At 39.0% G+C, this 19,006-nt stretch overlaps 1 protein-coding gene across 2 annotated transcripts in view; it reads left to right on the forward strand.

The window, feature by feature from the left end:
• Positions 1-19,006, forward strand: part of LRFN5 (leucine rich repeat and fibronectin type III domain containing 5) — a 75,872-nt gene that overhangs the window by 45,509 nt on the left and 11,357 nt on the right. The window lies entirely within an intron of this gene.

A 19,006-nucleotide genomic window follows, 5' to 3' on the forward strand; every position in this document is an offset into this window, starting at 1 on the left:
CAGATAACCCAAAAAGACATTCGAATAGATATTTAACTCTATGTATTTTTCAAAAATCTTGGTAAAAGCTCTTACAGCTTTCATGACGTCTCATGAGCTATATCTAGAAGACACATAACTATGAGTCTGTTTCTCAAACCCGTCCTATCAGGGTAGCGTGTAGGAGATACTCCGGGACTGATGACAAGGGGATCAAAACCTTCACCGGTGGTAGTCATTAAGGATTTGTTTCAGCGGCACTGCTGGAAAGCAATGGGGCAATTGTAGATGTGACTGGTGAAGCTCCACCACCATACGAGGTGTGATAACTATGAGATCTTTCAACACAAAGAAATCTCTTTAGTCGTAGAGCCTATATGTAATTCTATCGATTAACCGAGAAGAACATGGACACCTGGACAAGTTCTTCATTGAAGGCAACCTATCCAGACATACCATCATTTTACTTTCTGGAGAATCAGGGAATTCTCTGTTTTGCCATTAAAATATGGTGTCCATATCCCATGGCCTAATTTGAAAATATAGCAGATAATGTAGATGGAACGGGGAGGAATGGGAAAGAGGTTCATGGCTTGTTCTACATCCAAATACAGAAGCAGCAGAACAGTTTGGTTCTTACTACGAAGCTATTGCGTTTCCTAAGGCTTCTTTTCTTTCGAAGGATTATAAACAAGCCTCTCTTACGTCTGATATTAAGGATAAGATAGTTTTTACTCCTACTTCACACAACGTACTAGTTACTGGATGGCTCATAATCCCTTTTTCGTGACTTTACAGCGACCTTTGCCTTCCAGAACACTCTTTATTTTCCGCTCCGCTGTTAGCTTTTCGTACTTTGGCTCTTTCAGTCTTTAACGACATGAAGCGGGAATGAGATAAAAGTAAAGAAGACTTTTTTAGCAGCGAACCAGAGTATTTCCGTTCGTCTTAATTGCATCCGGATATTAATTGTATCGTTTACAATTAACAAACTGGTGATTCGTTATTTTGACACTTGAACAGCTGCCTTTACATTTTGATTTGGTCTGAAAAATATACCCTATTATGGAACGTCAAACCGTTTTCGCTCATTAGATACTGTTAATAAGGACTTGTATCGCAGCTTACGGCTTGTGTGTTCCTGAATGTAAATCCTATAAAGGATGGTTGAGAAACGATATCGTTTATTTACACAAACACGTAGGTCATTAGGTTTCTAACTGTAGAGCACAATGACTTTTCAACTTTAATAGATTTTTTGGGGAGGAAAAATGTATTTTGTTAGATGTGTAATATATATGTCTTTAAATAATCGTTGGCTCTCTTTTCTAGTAGGAGAGCATTTTATTTGTAGGGCGCCATCGGATTCTTTAACGCTATTACAGTAGCAGCAATTACTGAACTAACAATAACCAAACTGTCGGACCGCAGTAAATTACGCTAGTTGGCCGCATCAAGCAGCTCTGGAGCTGCAGCTTCTCCGAAGATAACATATTTTATTTATTTATTTATTTACACGTTGACTAACACTATTAAAGCACTTAAAAAGTACTTTAATATGCATTCTCTGATGGCGAGGCTGCACAGATCACTGGGGTGTCCATGTAACTATGTACAGATTAACATGGACACATGGAAGGCATACAGGTACAGAAGGAAATGGGCATAAGACTGCTTGAGTGAGGATGCGATTACATTGTAGCAAAGGTCACATGGAGAAATCAATGGTCTGAAGATCTGGAGGGGGGGGGATTGATGGTTTCTTTAGGCTGTTGGTATTAGGAGGATAGATTGTTTGCTTCCCTAAACAGGTGTGTTTTACGTGAGTGTTCAGAGTTAGAATAAGCCTTAGGTGTTCAGGCCCCCTGTGTGGGCCGCTGCCGTGTAGATCTGCATTCTAGGCCGGCACCTACCTTGCCTGTAGGTAGGGGCATTGGGAGTTGGCGTGATTTGCTTCTAACTTCTGGAGCACAGAAGCATAATGTGAATATCCATAACACATGTGAAGACTCGAGATGACACATTAACCCCTTAAGGACAATGGAACCTATTGAAAACAATGCATTTTGAGCCCGTACATGTACATTTCACAGTTGATACAAATCCTAGACAAAAAAAGATCACTGGGTTAAGAAGGCTTTCAGAGGATAGGTGTACTTGAGAAATAAGGGCCAGCTGTAAATGAAGGTCACAAGACCATCATATTCTCTAGGTAATACTGATAGCCCTGTTCTGTTACCAGGATCACAAACAATAGCAGTTTGAAGATACTTGCTGGAACAGTCTTCCCATAGTTCCCAAATGGCATGCCTTTTGTTTAGAATGTAATCCCGCCATCTTGGATTTAGATGATTGATTTCCATTAAGAATTAATTTAATTGCTCGAACACTTTTTTTTTCATTGTGATGTACAGTTTTTTGACGTAGGTTGAAAGCTGTTGGGGTAACCTTTTCAGAATGGCGTTTCTTCTGTGAAGGAATCGATGATAAGTGAAGATATTCCAAGCCGTAGTCTTGGAGTAACGATTTCCACCGCGCCCAAAACCATTCTTCTTTGTTAAGAACAATTTCTCCTACAAAGGCTAGAGGAATTGAGGAACATTACTTCTTATTTTGTCGGTAATTCTTTGTTGACAATTCACGGCAGAACACAGACTGCTTAGTCGTGCTTTTAAGATGCGTCCATGTCGATGTTTCAACCTTCGGTTTCCTGAAAATGAAATATTAAAAGCTTCTGCTATCTGGGACCTTCCAAGTTTTAAAAGGTTTCTTTCTAAATAGGGCAACTGCATTCAAATCATATTTGTTCTGTATTTTCTCTTTTTTGTGTGCAAAACATAGCTGTGCTTTTAAAGACGTTGCACTTCCAACCACTCCAAGCCTTGAAATTCTGCCAATAGCAGTTCTTTTTTCCCTTTCAATAACATCAGGGAGCCGTTCTATCCCGCAAATAAACGTAAAAATCATTATTGTGTCAACTGCACGGTGAATTGAGCGTACATTTAGTATGCGGCAGAAAAGTACCTTTTCAAGAACTATAAACGTATCTATTTATATTTATTAAGTTGTGCTCTACGGCATCTTTAACCCCTTAACAACCATAGGGTGTATTATTACATCCTCATGATCACATGGCAGGGGACTGTGAGGACGTAATAATATGTCCCATCGTTTTTGTATTAATGTCACAATGACATCAGGACTGACGGTGTCTGACTTCAAAAAAGACCCCAGAGGTCTCTAAAGACCACAAAGAGTAGAATGTGGAGAAAGCTGGGTAGAAAGAACATTAAGCTATGGGTACTCCCCTCTCATTTTGATCCTAGAATGAGGTTCTAGGAATGTTCCTGGTACATGATATGGGAAAATCTGCCCTAGCTACACTATTCAGGGTTGTAAAACCTGAATCATAGGGACAGACATTTTAGGAGTGACATATCAAGCTTAGTAGATGTCTCCCCTTGCTTTTAGGTTTAGTCGAAAGTAAAAGAATAAAGATTAATACACGTATGAGCTACAGAATTGAGGGGGAGCGGCTGCTTCGGATCGCTGGGGACACCCATCATCGATCACCTGGTACGTCCCGGTCTGCCGGTGACCTTTGACCAGGAAGTACCAGGTACGTCCCGGACTTGAAGGTGTTAAGTATGGTGAAGCTCAATACCCGCTGACCACAGTTTGAGTATTTGGACTGTTTACTTAAGTGTGGGTTGGCTTGCAAGCTGCTCAATGAGGTTGTCCAGGCTTGGCCCAAGCTCGGCTTGGCCCAAGTGCTACTGAATGGCTAGGACACCTTTATATATGGGTGCAACACTTATTATTCTAATAATACTATGTGGCATCAATTACTATAATGGAGCAACATTCACATTACCCATGCCTAGAGACCCTAGCCAAGTCTCTTAATTTTAATATTAACTTAATTGTATGAAATACAGATCGATGAAAGAATAAAAGATCTAATAATTGTTCTCCCCTACAGATTGTTGCGTGTTCTTCCAACCTGCCCACATCTTCGTTATTTAAAATATTCAAATTGTATGTACGTTACTTGTAATGACACAGTTTTAATACTTAACACGCGTGAATCCGCTGCCATCGGCACCTTTTAAGATGATTACCCTGTCTTTACTTAAGCTTTGGCTGTTCTGATAATCTTATTTGTCATAAGGAGGACGCCGTAAAAAAAAACAAATAAATAACATACTCCGCACGTGTTGCTATTATTATTATTATTATCAGGATCTGGCTTCTAGAACCTTCTAGCGGAATTGCTTTTCGAGGGAAAATATCGAGGCTGCAGGAAAAAAAGAAAAATTAACAAAATATTGCAGAACCTTTAAGGTTTGTATAAAAAGTAATATAATGTTAATATTAATATTTAAATATGTAATATTAACACCGATTTTTTATATATATATATTTTTTTATATTTTTTTTACTTCTGAAGCTTCGAAAAAGAATAATTACCTAATTAGCAGCATATTATCTTCCGCCTTGTTGTTGTATCAACCTCGCGTATATCTGGAAATGTATTTTTGACAAATTACTTTTGACAAAGTATCAATATTTAATATATTTAGGTTTTTTTTAGGAACAGAAATCTAACCATAACAGGTGCCTGTTAAAAAATATAATTTTTCTTTTTTTCCTGCAGCCTCGATATTTTCCCTCGAAAAGCAATTCCGCTAGTTATTAGACTTGATTGCGAGATCTCTTGTCATTTCCATGCTATGATTAATATCATCTGCAGTGCTGTCACGTGATAGAGAAATGTTCAAAGAATGACCTTTTTCTAATTCTTACAGCCTTTTCAGACGTCCCCGGGGTGGATAATATCTTATTTAAAAATCTTCCATTTTTTTTTTTAAAAGCAACGGCTAAGAGCTTCTTCAGAATAGACAATCAGTACAGGGGGTGACACGGGCTCTCCGCTGGGTGAATTGAAATTAACCCTGATTGGAAAGCTACAATACTGTTTGCTCTATGGCTCTCCATCCAGGCAAACGAGTGGAACCTTATCGCCGCGTCAAACAATCCCCAGTCGATTGTCTTGAGTTTAATTGCTCCTCTGTACTTCAGGCTACAAAGTGGCGAATCTTATTTGGAGCGTTTTGACCTTGAGATGTCTCCTTTCAACAATAAAATGTCTTCGTCCTTCATCTCTAACGTAATCGGTTCCAATTTTTTTCCAATTGAACTCAAAATATGGCTGGTCCGGCCAACGTAGGCTTGAGGTCAATGTCTTGATCATCCATGGCTCTTAAAACGTAGAGGAGCGTGAGCCGGAGCCTTGGCTTTGGGAAAAGTGGCCAGAACAAATAGGATGATCTGCCGACAAATTCTATGTTTCTTTTCCAGAAACCTCTATGGTCATGTGATATGTTAGTAAGGGATTTTAAAATAAATAAGCAAATAAAAATGAGAAAAAACATTGTCCTGATTACATAAACTAAAACAAACATTTTCATGCTAACAACTAAATGGAATAAATTTCAATTCTGATCTCTTCCTCATTCTTTCTTTAAAACACCACATTCCAAAAAATACACTTCATTATAACAATGGGGATTTTTTTTTATATTGTATATACAGCGCCAACCAAACATGTAACAAAACGAATAATATTTTCTTTTGACTCTGAACAAACTAATATGCAATTATCGTGCGGCAGCCCCTTTGGCACCGCGAGGTGGTCAGTCCGAAGTCCATTATTTTCTCATTAAAATGAATAGACGTATATTCTAAGCACCGGCCCTGGAGGCTAAATTATTGTCATTCGCTCAATGAGACAATTGAAAACATTGTACAGAAGGTTTTAGTGTAAAACGTAGGCATTATTACAGATTTCTCACAATAATGTCAAATTTGATATTGAGCCCAATTCATTACAGCCGAAGTTTGAAGGAGAGCTTGTCAGCACCTCCAGGGTACATTATAAAGAGCTATTCCTGAGGGGTAGGTGAGATGGTTCTGCCTAATGTATAGTTCAAATAGTGTAGGGACGTTCAAGAAGTATTACTGGTTTAAGTGTATGTTATACAGACACATCAAGCACACTTCGGTTGGCCCATGCTGACACTAATTCCTTCTTAGTGAATATACCCCATTAATCAGACTCGTTACGGATCTACCCAAGGTATGAGACACCTAAAATGGAGCACTACTCCAGAAACAGTCATACTTAAGGTACCTGGGAGTGAGAGACACATGGGTCTATTCACCAAGAGGTTGAGTGGTCATTCGCATGCCCTCGCATGATAACACTCGCGAAACAACAGCTTCAAGCAGCCAATCGCTGACAAGAAATGTTGGGATCATAGCGTAATAATGCGGATCTTGTAGCACGGCTGCCACTTCTGTGTTAGATAAGTGGTTTATTTTATTTTTTTTAGGTTTTTTTTTGTTTTGGAAGAACTCATATTAAAGATTAGGGCCACTTGCAGAGTATACAACTATGCATTCTTCTATAGTAGGGTTCTCAGGGACACTAGACTGCCCCTTTAACCCCTTAATGACAAAGCCTGTACATGTACGGGCTCAAAATGCATTGTTTTCAATGGGTTTAGGGACGGTCCATTGTCCTTAAGGGGTTAAGGACAGTTACCTTGTTTATTAAAGTTGATGGGGCAGTGAAAACAACTTTCAGGCAGATTAAAAACCCCGTCCGGTTTCCACCCACGTAGTCTGAAAGCAAACTGTGGCTTCTCTGTTGAAAAAAAAAAAGAACGGTAGAAGGATAAATACATTACTATGGAAACACTGACCCGTATAATATAATAAATGCCTGACACTTAGTACCCATCTTAAATAATGTGAAAAATTCATGTTGACTGTTTCAGCCGAGAATCCTCAATTAAGCACCATAACAATGTAACCTTATCCCTTGATGACAAAAGAAAGAAATACATCATAAGATAATCAAGACCATTACACATTCATTTTGTCCTTTGCTTTTACTTTCCATAAAACGTTCAGCTGTAATCTATTTGTGGATATTTTTTCAGCTCTTTTTTTGTTTACTTAGAATAAGGGCTTTTTGGCATTTATGTAAGAACTGTTGGTATTTTCAAGTTCTTTAATCCTGGTTAGGCCAGTAAGACCGTTGGTCCTAACAGGCCAATGACTGGTGGGCCAGTGCCCTTTACATCTACTGGTTACCATTCTTGCTGCTCTTGGGGTCGATCCTATGTATAGGTATGTCACCAGTGTGCAGACCAGTGCATCCAACAGGTGGCTAGACGCATGTGGTTCATCATCCAGTTTAACTTTCCATGCCATTCAAATAGTTAATATACAGACAGTAGGGGCTAGACTTGATTCTGCCAGGTATAAGAATGGGCCAACAATTAGGCTTGAATACACAACACTGGCTGCTCTCACGGTATTCTGTACACATATATGATGGAACTTAATGGAGTCAGCCAGGCGCTACATAGCATTGTTTCCTTAACTTTATAAAGGGAACACATATGATTAGTTAATCACTAAATTGTTGATCCACCTCACATCACAACTTCTTTTGTCTATGGTATACATGATGAGATATAGGATAATCTAATAAACCAGGGACAGTGGTTAGCATAGATCCCCCACAAGGTCACCAAATGGCACCTGCCAAAAAAATAAAAAATAAAAAAAAAAATAATAATAATAATAATAAAAAAATAATAAAAATAAATAAAATTAAAAATATATATATTCTTCGATTAACAATTGGCATATTTTTTTTTTATGTTTGCATGGTACAATGTTGGCACTTTTGCTAAATTTACTTTTCTTTTAATTAGCACATTTAGGGACTACAATGGCAGATAGCATATTGAAGGGATGATCTGCCCAAAGAGGTAAAGCCAGAAAAAAAATGATTATTAGATTCACATAATGAAATATCCTCTTTAAATGACTCACTGAATCCTAAAGGTACCGTTATTTTAAAAAAATCATAGCGTTGACCGGAAATAAATAATCAGTGTTTTGATTAGTGCTGGCGTAGAACACAGGTAAAACAGCAAGATGTGAAAAATACGGCAGTTAAAACCATTAGGGGTAATGTTTTCATTTCAGTATTCCTCACTTCTAGCGGAACTACCCGCGTTAATAAAATTCACTATAAATATTTAAAGAAATAATGTTTTATTTAACGATTTCATAAAAAAAACACATTTTTTTCTCATTAAAATCACGAATGTTATACGTTCTGCATTGTATGTGAATTATAGACATCTTGAAATCAAATAACAAGACGTCAAGGCTCTTCTCACCATCTCATCCACATAGAAGGTGAGCATATGGAGGCGCCATTTTTCATGATGGTCTAGCCATCATCAATGAGTCCATCTTCATTGTCCTCTTGTTGACCCAACAAATGTATAGACTGACAATGACCTACTATAGCAACGTATGCAACGTAATTCCGGTACGTGTGTCACAAGAGATGAGGTCTGGATCCAAAAGAGACACTGTTCCTTCTAAAAAAAAGGGACACTTGGGGGTTTGATGTTAAAATAAACTCATTCTAGATACTAGTGTTTTTCCTATCGACTGTCTTTGGAAACCAAAGGTTTTCACGTAGGGGAAAACATAAACGTTTCCCTAATTTTGTGAAACAACAGTGGCCATGAGGTTGGTGGACTGAAAGACACATCTCTTCTAAGTTTTGGTTCACAGTACATCAGCTTAATCTTTTTTTAGGGACTGGGGGGTCATAGCATTGGTTATAAGCATGGTTTATTGAATGTTCGGCAAAGGCTTTAAACATGGCGATAGCCTTTACATAACCTATCATGCTGAATTGGGTCCGTTTCCTAAAAGGACCAACACCTCAACCAGTAGAGCATGAAAGAGGTCTATACATGTTTTGCATGATTTGACAGCTTTAAGATATCGACTGAATTGCACAGAAATTGCTCATTGTATGTGTTTAGAACATGTTATTTCCATCATGCACTTGACCTCCTTTTTTTGAGACTGTCTGATTACTTTGTGTGTACTTGACTTATTCTTCGCAGACGAATATAAATCATAAATCCTCATAGTTGACGTACAACTTTAATGCATTTGATAGCTACCACTTGAAAATGCATTAAATGTGGTTTCTGGTCTGTAAGATAACACCATATAATCTTTTCCAACTTTAAGCCAATGTTTGTTATTATTGCCAGTTTGCCTTGTTACGAAGCCCTATATTTTTCCGACGAGCCTTCACTTTACAGGAAACATTTTAACAGTCGGAGCAGAAAGTCTCTCTCTTCTTTTGCTTCGTTTCTTTCATAGAAGGGTTGGGGGGAAAGAGCGTTACATTAACATAATGGACTTACAGAGACATTCCTTCCCTTCCGAGAGCTGTTTATAGCACGAAAAAAAAGCATTGTTACTATACAACTTTGTCTGTTTGAAGTATTAAATATGTCATAGCATTGTGGAAAGTAAGCAGAACCCTGTGTAGATGTAGAGTCGATCATTTTATAATCGGTATATAGATGCGACATGATGATCAACAATAATTAATGACGGCAACAAAGTAACACTTGCAAAGGCACATATACAGTGGCAGAACTACCGGGGTCGCAGGGGTCGCGACTGCGACCGGGCCCTGGAGTTCTGCCAGTCAGGGGGGCCCAAGGGGTGCCGAGCGGTTGCTGAAAACGACCGCTCGGCAACTCTTGGGACCCCCTGACTGACAGAAATCCAGGATGCCTCCGCTCCCCGCCGCTGCTGCCGCCGTTGCCGCCGCCGCTGCCGCAGCCGCCGCCGCCTGCCTCAGCGCTGCCCAGAGTGCAGTGTTGGGAGCGTGAGGCGGTTGTCTCGGGTGCCGGCGCTTCAGGCTGAGCGCCGGCATATGACGTCATATGCTGGCGCTCAGCAGTGAAGCGCCGGCACCCGAGACAAACGCCTCACGCTCCCAACACAGGAGTTGACGGTAAGTGACCTACAAAGAGGGGGGTAGGGAGGGAGTGGGTAGATCGTGAGAAGAAGGGGTAGGGAGGGAGAGGGTAGATCGTGAGAAGGGGGGGTAGGGAGGGAGAGGGTAGATCGTGAGAAGGGGGGGTAGGGAGGGAGAGGGTAGATCGTGAGAAAGGGATAGATGGGTTGGGGGTGGGGCCCTTAACAGATTCTCGCACCGGGGCCCTGAAGTTTCTAGTTACGCCCCTGCACATATATTTAACATATACTGAATGTTCTAAGCTCTCAAATGTCAGGATGATTAAAAACTTGTATTTCTCCTTTTTTGGTGTTGAAATAGGTAGATTGTGTATATTTAAAGGAGGGGAAGCAGGAGAAGGGCTGGTTGCTTCAAAATATGTTGACCTGATAACAGCCCACGAAGCTTAAGCCACCCCCATCTTATTTTTTTAGCCATGAACTGCCTTTAAAATTAATAGATTTTTTTTCAAAAAGATGGAAACGCTGCTCTACTTTATAAAGTTAAATACCTAAAAATGCAAGGTGGTTTTGAACCTCTGCTCAAATATACAAGGTTCCTTAGTGCTTGTAGGTTGGTGAGCGCAACAAGGAATGTATCCAAGTGCTTTGGGCTTTCAACTAAACGTTGCCTAAATGGAAAAGTGTATTTTCCATAATACTCATTGTAAGTTGGAAGTCAACTTAATTAAAATTAACTTGAAATTCAGATGGTCATCAAAGCAGATGGTGGTGAATATAGAAGTTCCTTCAACTTGGGTGACGTAGCTGGAGCTACTTGACTGAATGTTAACATTTGTGTTTGTTGAGTTGGAAGACCCATTTACCAAGATGACTGCCAACGGAACTTCACAAAGCGGCTGTGCTTTCCACAGCAGCCCAATATGGCAGTCAAACCCAGTTGCCTTGAAATGTTTTGAGTTGGCTGCCAAGCCGACTTTAGCGAATAGACAAATCATTTGACTTAGCGTTGACTTCTCATCTTGACTGCTAATTTAATTCAACTCGAACCTTTGTAGAATCATGACCAGGATCTGGCCCACTGACTTTCAGTAGAACATAAATGCCTTTAGGATTAACTGCTTGCATTGCATATGCATTACCGCTTATGAGCGGACCACCAGCCACCTCCGGCGCTGGCTCATGTGACATTTCCAGAGGGTTTAATGAAATCCTCTGCTCACACATGCAGAAAGTGATCTCATTATTTTTACTAACATGAGCAGGTGATTTTGGGGGGGGGGTGTATAAAAGTGCTTACAAAATACTTTAACCCCTTAAGGACAATGGGCGGTCCCCAAAACCAATGCATTGAAAACAATGCATTTTGAGCCCGTACATGTACGGGCTTTGTCATTAAGGGGTTAATATGCATTCTTCATTGGTGAGGCTGTACGGGACATTAAATAGTCCCTTACTTACTTGCTTGCAGAGGAAAGTTCCTTGATGATAGCTGTATATATTTTTCCCATTTTTTTTTTCTAACGCACCGTAAACTCCAAGTTCCAATCTCTGAGAAGAGTTTATTTATACAAAGCTCTTTGCACTTTCTCTAAAATAACATGGTGATTGCCATTTTATGCATGACTGTCCTTATGAAGATGGATTGTCGTGTGTCATTGCTAAGTGTCTGTCTACACACCCTTGCTTTTATCCAGGGCTTTCTGAAATCTATTTTGCATGCGGTATATGCTCAGTGATCCCTGCAAAACAATATATGCTAATAGACCTGGAAAAACATGGTTTGTAATGTGTCAGTAGAAGTGGTGTTTACAGTCAAACTGTTGACAGCTGTAGTTTCCAGGTAATGTTTTCTGTTATTTAGGTTTACAGCGTTCGGAATTTGTGTTACCAGAAATCTGTTGTACGGTGACCCAAGTATAGTAACCAGCAGAGCAACAGAAACCAGGACCAAAGTCCAGAGCAGTATTTAAAGCTCCGAATAAGGGGTAACAGTCAAGGGCTCATGAACTTCATTAGAGGCCTACAACCACAAGAACACTTACTGGATGCACACCCTTCTAAAAATGTAAAGGGGAAGACTCCAGGCTAAGAGAGATTGGGAGGGTAACTAGGACTTACATAGAAGTGTCACAGAAAAAAGTGTACCACCTAACACTTGGTTACAGACAAAGCCAATAACAGCAGGCTAGCTGAGTGTTTAGTGTTGTCCACAAACACAAGAACTTGCTCCTTTTGGTCCGGTAAGGTCAACGTCAGAAATGGCAAATGGCCATACCCATATAAGTGAGTCTAGATTAAGTCTAGAATGGGAAAGAAGTAATTTTGTGACAGAAATAAACCGAGTTAGTGGTGGAGGACATTATGTGGAGTTAAGAGATACGGTTCATTGATGAAGTTGTGTTAGGCCCACAAACTTGCTAAGGACCACATCAACTTTCAACATGGAGCTGTCCATGCCCAAAGAGATGCAGCAGCTCTTCCTTCCCTGCAGTTCCAAATACTTTTGTTAGGAAGATCTTTGGGTTTTATTCACTAAAGTGGAAGTTGGAAGGTGAATTTGCAGGAGAGTTGCATCACTATTCTTTTAGGAGGACCAACCTCAGTGAGCTTCTCCTGGATGAAGGCCAAAGCTAGACAATCAATGCTGTGAACTCTCAGTGGTCTCCAAGATTTAATTATATAGGAACAGCAAAACAAAGCAAAAGGAAATTTCACTAGATTCAGCCCCAAAATATATCTTTCTTTAATGAATACACCTCTTCAGCTTCCTATTTAACATTTTTTTTTTACATTTTCTACCATGCTGATTCATGGTACATTTGTTATAAATTCTCTGGCAAATATTGAATATATTAGAATATATCCAGGACATGTATGAAAAAAAAAAAAAATTAAAAAATAGCTTATAATTCCCCAATTATGTTCCTGTTCACTCGGCCAAGCCATTACAAGCATAATCGAGTACCGGTGTAAAAATAGAAAACATAATCTCAAAAGAAGCAGGATGATGGCTGTGCTCTGTGTTCCTAAACCTGAAGCTTTATGTCATTCCCATTTGAAAATCCATTACGGGATAAAAACGAACAGCCGGCAAAAATGGCCCAGAAGAGCTATCTAGAAGTATCCAATTATTATTTCAAGAAAAAACTGGTATTTGTATTAGGAAACATTATATTGGGAGGCTTTTTGGGCGAAACCGGCATTGGGATTTTGACCCAAAATCTGTGGTAGCAATAACTGTGCTCCCAACAATAAAAAGAAGAAAATAAATGCTTTTTCAAAGAATAAAAAAAAGGACTCCTGGGGCATGGAATTCGTGTTATTATTAGAGTTATGCACGTAGACCAAAAACGATCCAGAAAACCTTTAGTTTCGTTTTTTTTACTATCCATTTTTGGACAAAGAATTTTGTTTCCTCTCCTGATTTAGAGGGATTTTCTCAGAATTTTTTTTTTTTTTTTTAGCACTTTCTCTTACTCATTCTCACTCATACACTCCCCCTCACTCTGTCTCTGCTTTCTCAGACAACGGCATCCATGGTTTTCTCTTTCATTTTCATTTGTTTCGTTGAGGCTTCCTCTCCGTTGTCAGGGATTCGTACAAATGAACAAATTTACCAAAATTAGCTAAAATGAAACTTCATATCAATCTGAAAGTCTAGTTAGCGTATTGTCACCAATGCCTACCTTGGTAGCAGGGATCAGACTTGCCTTGCAAGTACTTTTAAAAACACAAGACTACATCTACACCCAGAAAAATGGCTGCTGGTCGCTCAATGAGTTGACCGGCAGCCTTCCCTACATACAGGTGATCATGTAGAGGGTATTTGAGATCCATGGTTGGCTCCTGAGGTCCACTTGGCACTGAAAAGGTTAAACATTTGAAAAGCTCCTAATTTGCGTGTATGGATAATTTTGGGTGTCCATAATGGTTCTTTATGGAATTCAGCATTCTTCATGTTCATGAATATGATAATAATTAACCCCTTAATGACAAAGCCCGTACATTTACGGCCTCAAAATGCATTGTTTTCAATGGGTTTAGGGACTGCCCATTGTCCTTAAGGGGTTAATATTCTGTTTGTTGTAAGCCCAGTCCTGATTAATACACTCGAAAATCAGCTTCATCATATCAATTTTTGTCATATCCATTTTTCCTTCATGTCCCCGAAACTGTACGTTTTAGTGCTTGTAATACTATGTTAAATCTCTGTTTAGGAAAGATATATTTTGGGCAATAGTTATAGGAAAACAAATGATCTGCTTTAGTCATTTATAGGTAGGTTTCAGAGTGTTTTACTATCTCGTTGCTAATTTGTGTGAAGAAGGGCTCGGAGATGATGTTTTTTTTTTTTTTTAAATGCAAACATTTGTTTATTTTATTACTTTAACTTTCGATTATTTTTATTACTTTGTCATCCCTTCTGCTATTTACAATCTATTTGTTCCCTCTCCTGTTTGCGAAGCTCTAATACACTATATATATTGTAACTGATATTAAATACGGTGCGTTAAGTGCTCGGTGCATCTCACAGGGGGAAGCTACGTAGCCATAACACAGACTGAAAATCAACTTTATTACTGCAGCAAACTCTAAACCAGCTTTTTGCAGGGTGCATCAATAAAGCAGATTGTCAATTTAAGCTCCGAGATAAGATGAAAAGCTTTTTGTCCATTTCTCAGACTGTTTTGGGCTTTTAACGCATTCCTGGCATTAGTTCAAGGCGGCCATCTTGAATGTTGCTTTCTTTGACCTCCTGGTTCGAGTCTCCTGGGTCATACCATTCCCCTTATGTGAGAGGGGGCACGTGATATCTGTAATGAGATCGTGTCGTTCATTCAGAGGCAAGCGTGGATCTGAATTGCTGGACATGTCTTTGAGTACTATTTTATTTGAATAATTTTATCAGGAGTTTTGTTTATTATTTTTATTTTATATAATAATTACAGGATTTGGGTTGGAATAATGGAAATACTACGTAGACCGATATTCTAGCGTATACATTTTTTTTGTACGTGTTTTAGTGTTTACTGTGAAATAAAATAAATGGAACATTACAAAGAATTGTAACAAAACACAGAACTCTGACATTTTCAACGTGATGGTTATACATGCCGGACAGGTAGGATTGTAGAGCCCTCTTGGGCACGTGGCATGGGTTGGTTGCCAAATTTTGTCTTTTATACATGATGGCCTTCCAAAAAAACAGAAGGGCAGCTTGCGCCTGGTGCACTGCTGTCCGGCAGGGCCAGTTTGAGAGATCAGAGATCATCCTTTTAACCAACCTGTTGGCTGGCCGGCACAGTCTCCATACTACCGCAGCCGAAAGGACAGGGGCGCCGGAGGTTCTGAATGTATTTATGATATGAAATTGCTTGCCTGGTGGGGTTGTTCATGACCCCAGCATGATTGAGGAGTGTAGTACATATATTTAAACACTAGTGTAGGATGGTAGCTGTCCAGAGCTTAGAACTGATTAACACCCGATTGGATAATTAGCATTAACCCCTTAATGACATTGTTTTCAATGGGTTTTTGGACAACCCATTGTCCTTAAGGGGTTAAATCCATGTTGCTTTTCTCTGGAGCCTTAAACAAGGTAGCAATATGAGCGGGAATATATCTTATAAATGTGTTGCCTTTTTGTTGATGTTGTAGCTAAATCTATTTACAGTAAGCGGGAAGGATCGGTAGACTGGGTTGAACTTAATGGACTTAAGTCTTTTTTTTCAACCTAAATGACTGTTACTAATTACTAATGACCTTAGCCTACTAAAACCAAGAGTCTTATACCTAATGTTACAATTCTCCTTAGCATGGCAAAAGCAACCTGCACTGCACATCTGATAACGTCATCTGATACCACCATGAATAATTAATAGTGTTGTGTGTTTAGGAAATAACAGAGATATACAACGGGTCGAGGATATCAGTGATCATCTAAGTCAGAGATAAGCTTTTTTTTCTTTTTTGGTTGATCAATTATTTATGTTTTATCTCCCGCCCGAGCGTCTCAATGCAACCTGCACGGGCTTTGTAAAAGCAATGCTGTTTCCGTAATCCGAACACACGTGAATTCGATTTGAAGCTTAAATGCAATTTCAAAGCCTTATTATAATATGTTTGGTGCCTTGACAGAGATTGGTTACAGCAATTACGCTAAATATTGATATATAAAACCTTCTCGTTATAATGTATCAGGATTTAACCCGTTTAATGTGAAGAAGGGGGAACATTACATTCAGGAAAGCACCTTTGATGTCTGGAGGCTGGGAGGGACTGGCAAACAATGGGACCAGGGGTGGGATGTAGGAGCATAGAAAGGAGGCAGAGGATGGGGTGGAGGGGTAAAGGATGGGACCTGGGATGGAGGGCATAGAAAAGAGTCCTAGGATGGGACGAAGGGGCAAAATAACAGAGGCTGAGGATAGTATGGAGGGTTAAAGAATGTAGCTGAGGATGGGATGTCAGGGTAAATAATAGGGCCAAGAACGGAATGGAAGGGTTAACAATGAGGGCCGAGGATTGGATGGAGAGGCAAAGAATAGGGGTAGAAGATGTAATTGTAGGAAAGAGTAGATTGGCCACCTGGCACACTGGGCAAATGGGGCTCCACCAGCAGATCGAGTGCTGCACCGTAAGCATAAAAAGCTAGCCATGGATATCCAGATGTCAGACACACCTATGTCACCAAGGGGCTGCTGGCCTTAAAGTGCCATGGCCACCTAATCATCGCCAGTCTGGCCCTGGCAAACAAGTGGAATGAAATCGGTGAAGAAAGGGAAAAAATAAGAAGCTCTAATAGTTAATATTACATGTAGATTTAATATAAAATTCCCCGGGGTCAGGTTGCCAATATGTTCTGTCTGTGTTTATAAAAAATCAATCTATTAAAGTAAATTCTTGTTCGCTTCTCATTTTGATCAGAAAAATGTAAACGCTGCATTTAAATTAAAGTATATCAAAAATGTGCGTTCTTTCAGCTGCAGTTATCATAGAACAGAATCCGTGAGATTCGTTCTAAAAAAAAAACGGGGCCAAATAAATATATTTTATAGATATAATAAATAGTAAATAAGGAATTTCAAACATTCGGTCGTTAACTGATTCATCGCCTCGGCCGATTGTCAGGCATTTTACGACGCAGCTGAAGCATCAGGCGATTTGGTTACCATCACAAGTTAAAAAAAAATAAATAAAAGTATTGCCTTTAGGTATACATCTGCAGTACATACATAACATATTCAAGTGCTTTCATTTGTGAGGACAGACAGAATCTCACTTCAGGCTCTCGATGATTGTTTTAAATGTAATTAACCCCTGTTATGTCAAATGCGATTAATTCATCGCGGGGGAAATGTTGTAAACATCAAAGGAACAGTCCTTTTTTTTTTGTGTGTATAATAGTCTTCCTCCCCCCCCCCCGAATCTATCTTGGGGAAATATTCTTCATAAACGCATCTCTCTCGGCCCCTTTAGGCTTGATAACTGCTGGCAGGACTCGGCCCGTCGATGCCTATGAGCGCATCCATAATGTCTGCGCCTGCGTTAGGTGCTTCTGGGAAGCAGGTGGTAGCTTCTAGCACAGTAATTAAACGATGCTTTTTAGCGAAAAAAATGTTTGTTTTTACAAAATGAAGACCGTAAGGTAACCAGTGTTTGTCTCACCGATCCCCCATAAAAAAAAAAAGATAGATGTCGCTATCCTTTTATTATTGTGTATTATATTGTGTATTATTTTTAATAAGAAATGATCACAATATCTAGAACACAACTGCGGCACCTACTTTGACTACATTGTAGAGATTTGGAAGATTAACAAACGCTTCCATAGCAAGCTAGAAAAATATGGAGCTTCTCTTCTCCTATCTTGAGGGTGAAGTAGTGAGGGACTCTTCTTCAAGGGGTAGAAAACCACACAAAGGATGTAAGATTAGTGTTGGTTTATAGGGAGGTTTGCAGGAGGGTTGCAGTTTCAACTTGTCAATTTCACTACATAATTAAGGGCCATCCCTAGTGGGCTTCTTCTGCAAGAAGGGCTCAGATAGCCCCGGTAATAAAGGGCTTCGTATATTCAACTCCTCCTGAGGAGTCAAGTTGAGTTAGTCCTCTTTGACCTCATCTGCCAACTCAACTTAACTTTCCATGAATAATCGAGTTGCTTTTTTTTTTTTTTACTCCAACCCAACATGAGTTGGATGTTAAACCATCTTAACAGCTGGACTGTCAGTTGAGATGACTTAGAGAATTGACTCGTTTCTCTTTTTTTCAGCCAATTCAGCATGGTTGGCCTTAACAGCTTTACTGATAATCAATTAAAGGCCTTTAATGAGTAGAAGAAATAGCAGAGAAATAACAGAGGAAGGGGGAGAAATCCAAAACACACAGCTATTGACAGCTGTAAATTATATTGGGGCCTTGGCCTTGTCTTATAGTCAATATAGACTTATGCGACTCCCTTGGTGTTAACATCTACCACTTCTTCTAGAAGACTCTTGCTATCCAATTCATTAGTTCAACATACTTGAGCTAAAATCTCAATATATTCTTCCTGGTCCAATATTTCCTAAATGAATAAATACATTTTAATTTAAATCACGCTTATACCCCCATTTAAAACTGTAATAACATTGTTTGTCTCAAATAATAAAATAAATAAATAATAAAAGTAGGACCTTAGTGTTATGATCTCCGACGGATTTCTCAGATGCCTTTAATGTTTGGTTTTCCCTTCCTCCTTTCCTTTGGATTACTTTCACTTTATAATTTTGTTTTTATTATCTCCATGTATGATAGGAATTTATTTTTATGACCCATAATATATATATATATATATATATATATATTTTTTATCAAGCCTTTGATATGGTTAAAAATATAGCCTTCCAACATCAAGTCAAAAATACCATTAATAATAATTTATTTGCCATTACCGCTCGCTTTCGGGGGAGAAAGGATTATATATATATATATATATATATATAACAGGCAATGTAACTGCAATCTTGCCCTGGAGTTTATGTTATAACTATGCAAATTTAGAAAACTGATTCTTGAAAAAAATATGAAAATTTACAAAAGTGATAAATTTACTCCTAAGTAGTTTTTACGTGTGTTGTAACAAAACAATTTTCATAAA

Source organism: Spea bombifrons, chromosome 9 (genome assembly GCF_027358695.1).
Source record: "Spea bombifrons isolate aSpeBom1 chromosome 9, aSpeBom1.2.pri, whole genome shotgun sequence".
NCBI classification, from domain to species: Eukaryota; Metazoa; Chordata; class Amphibia; order Anura; family Pelobatidae; genus Spea; species Spea bombifrons.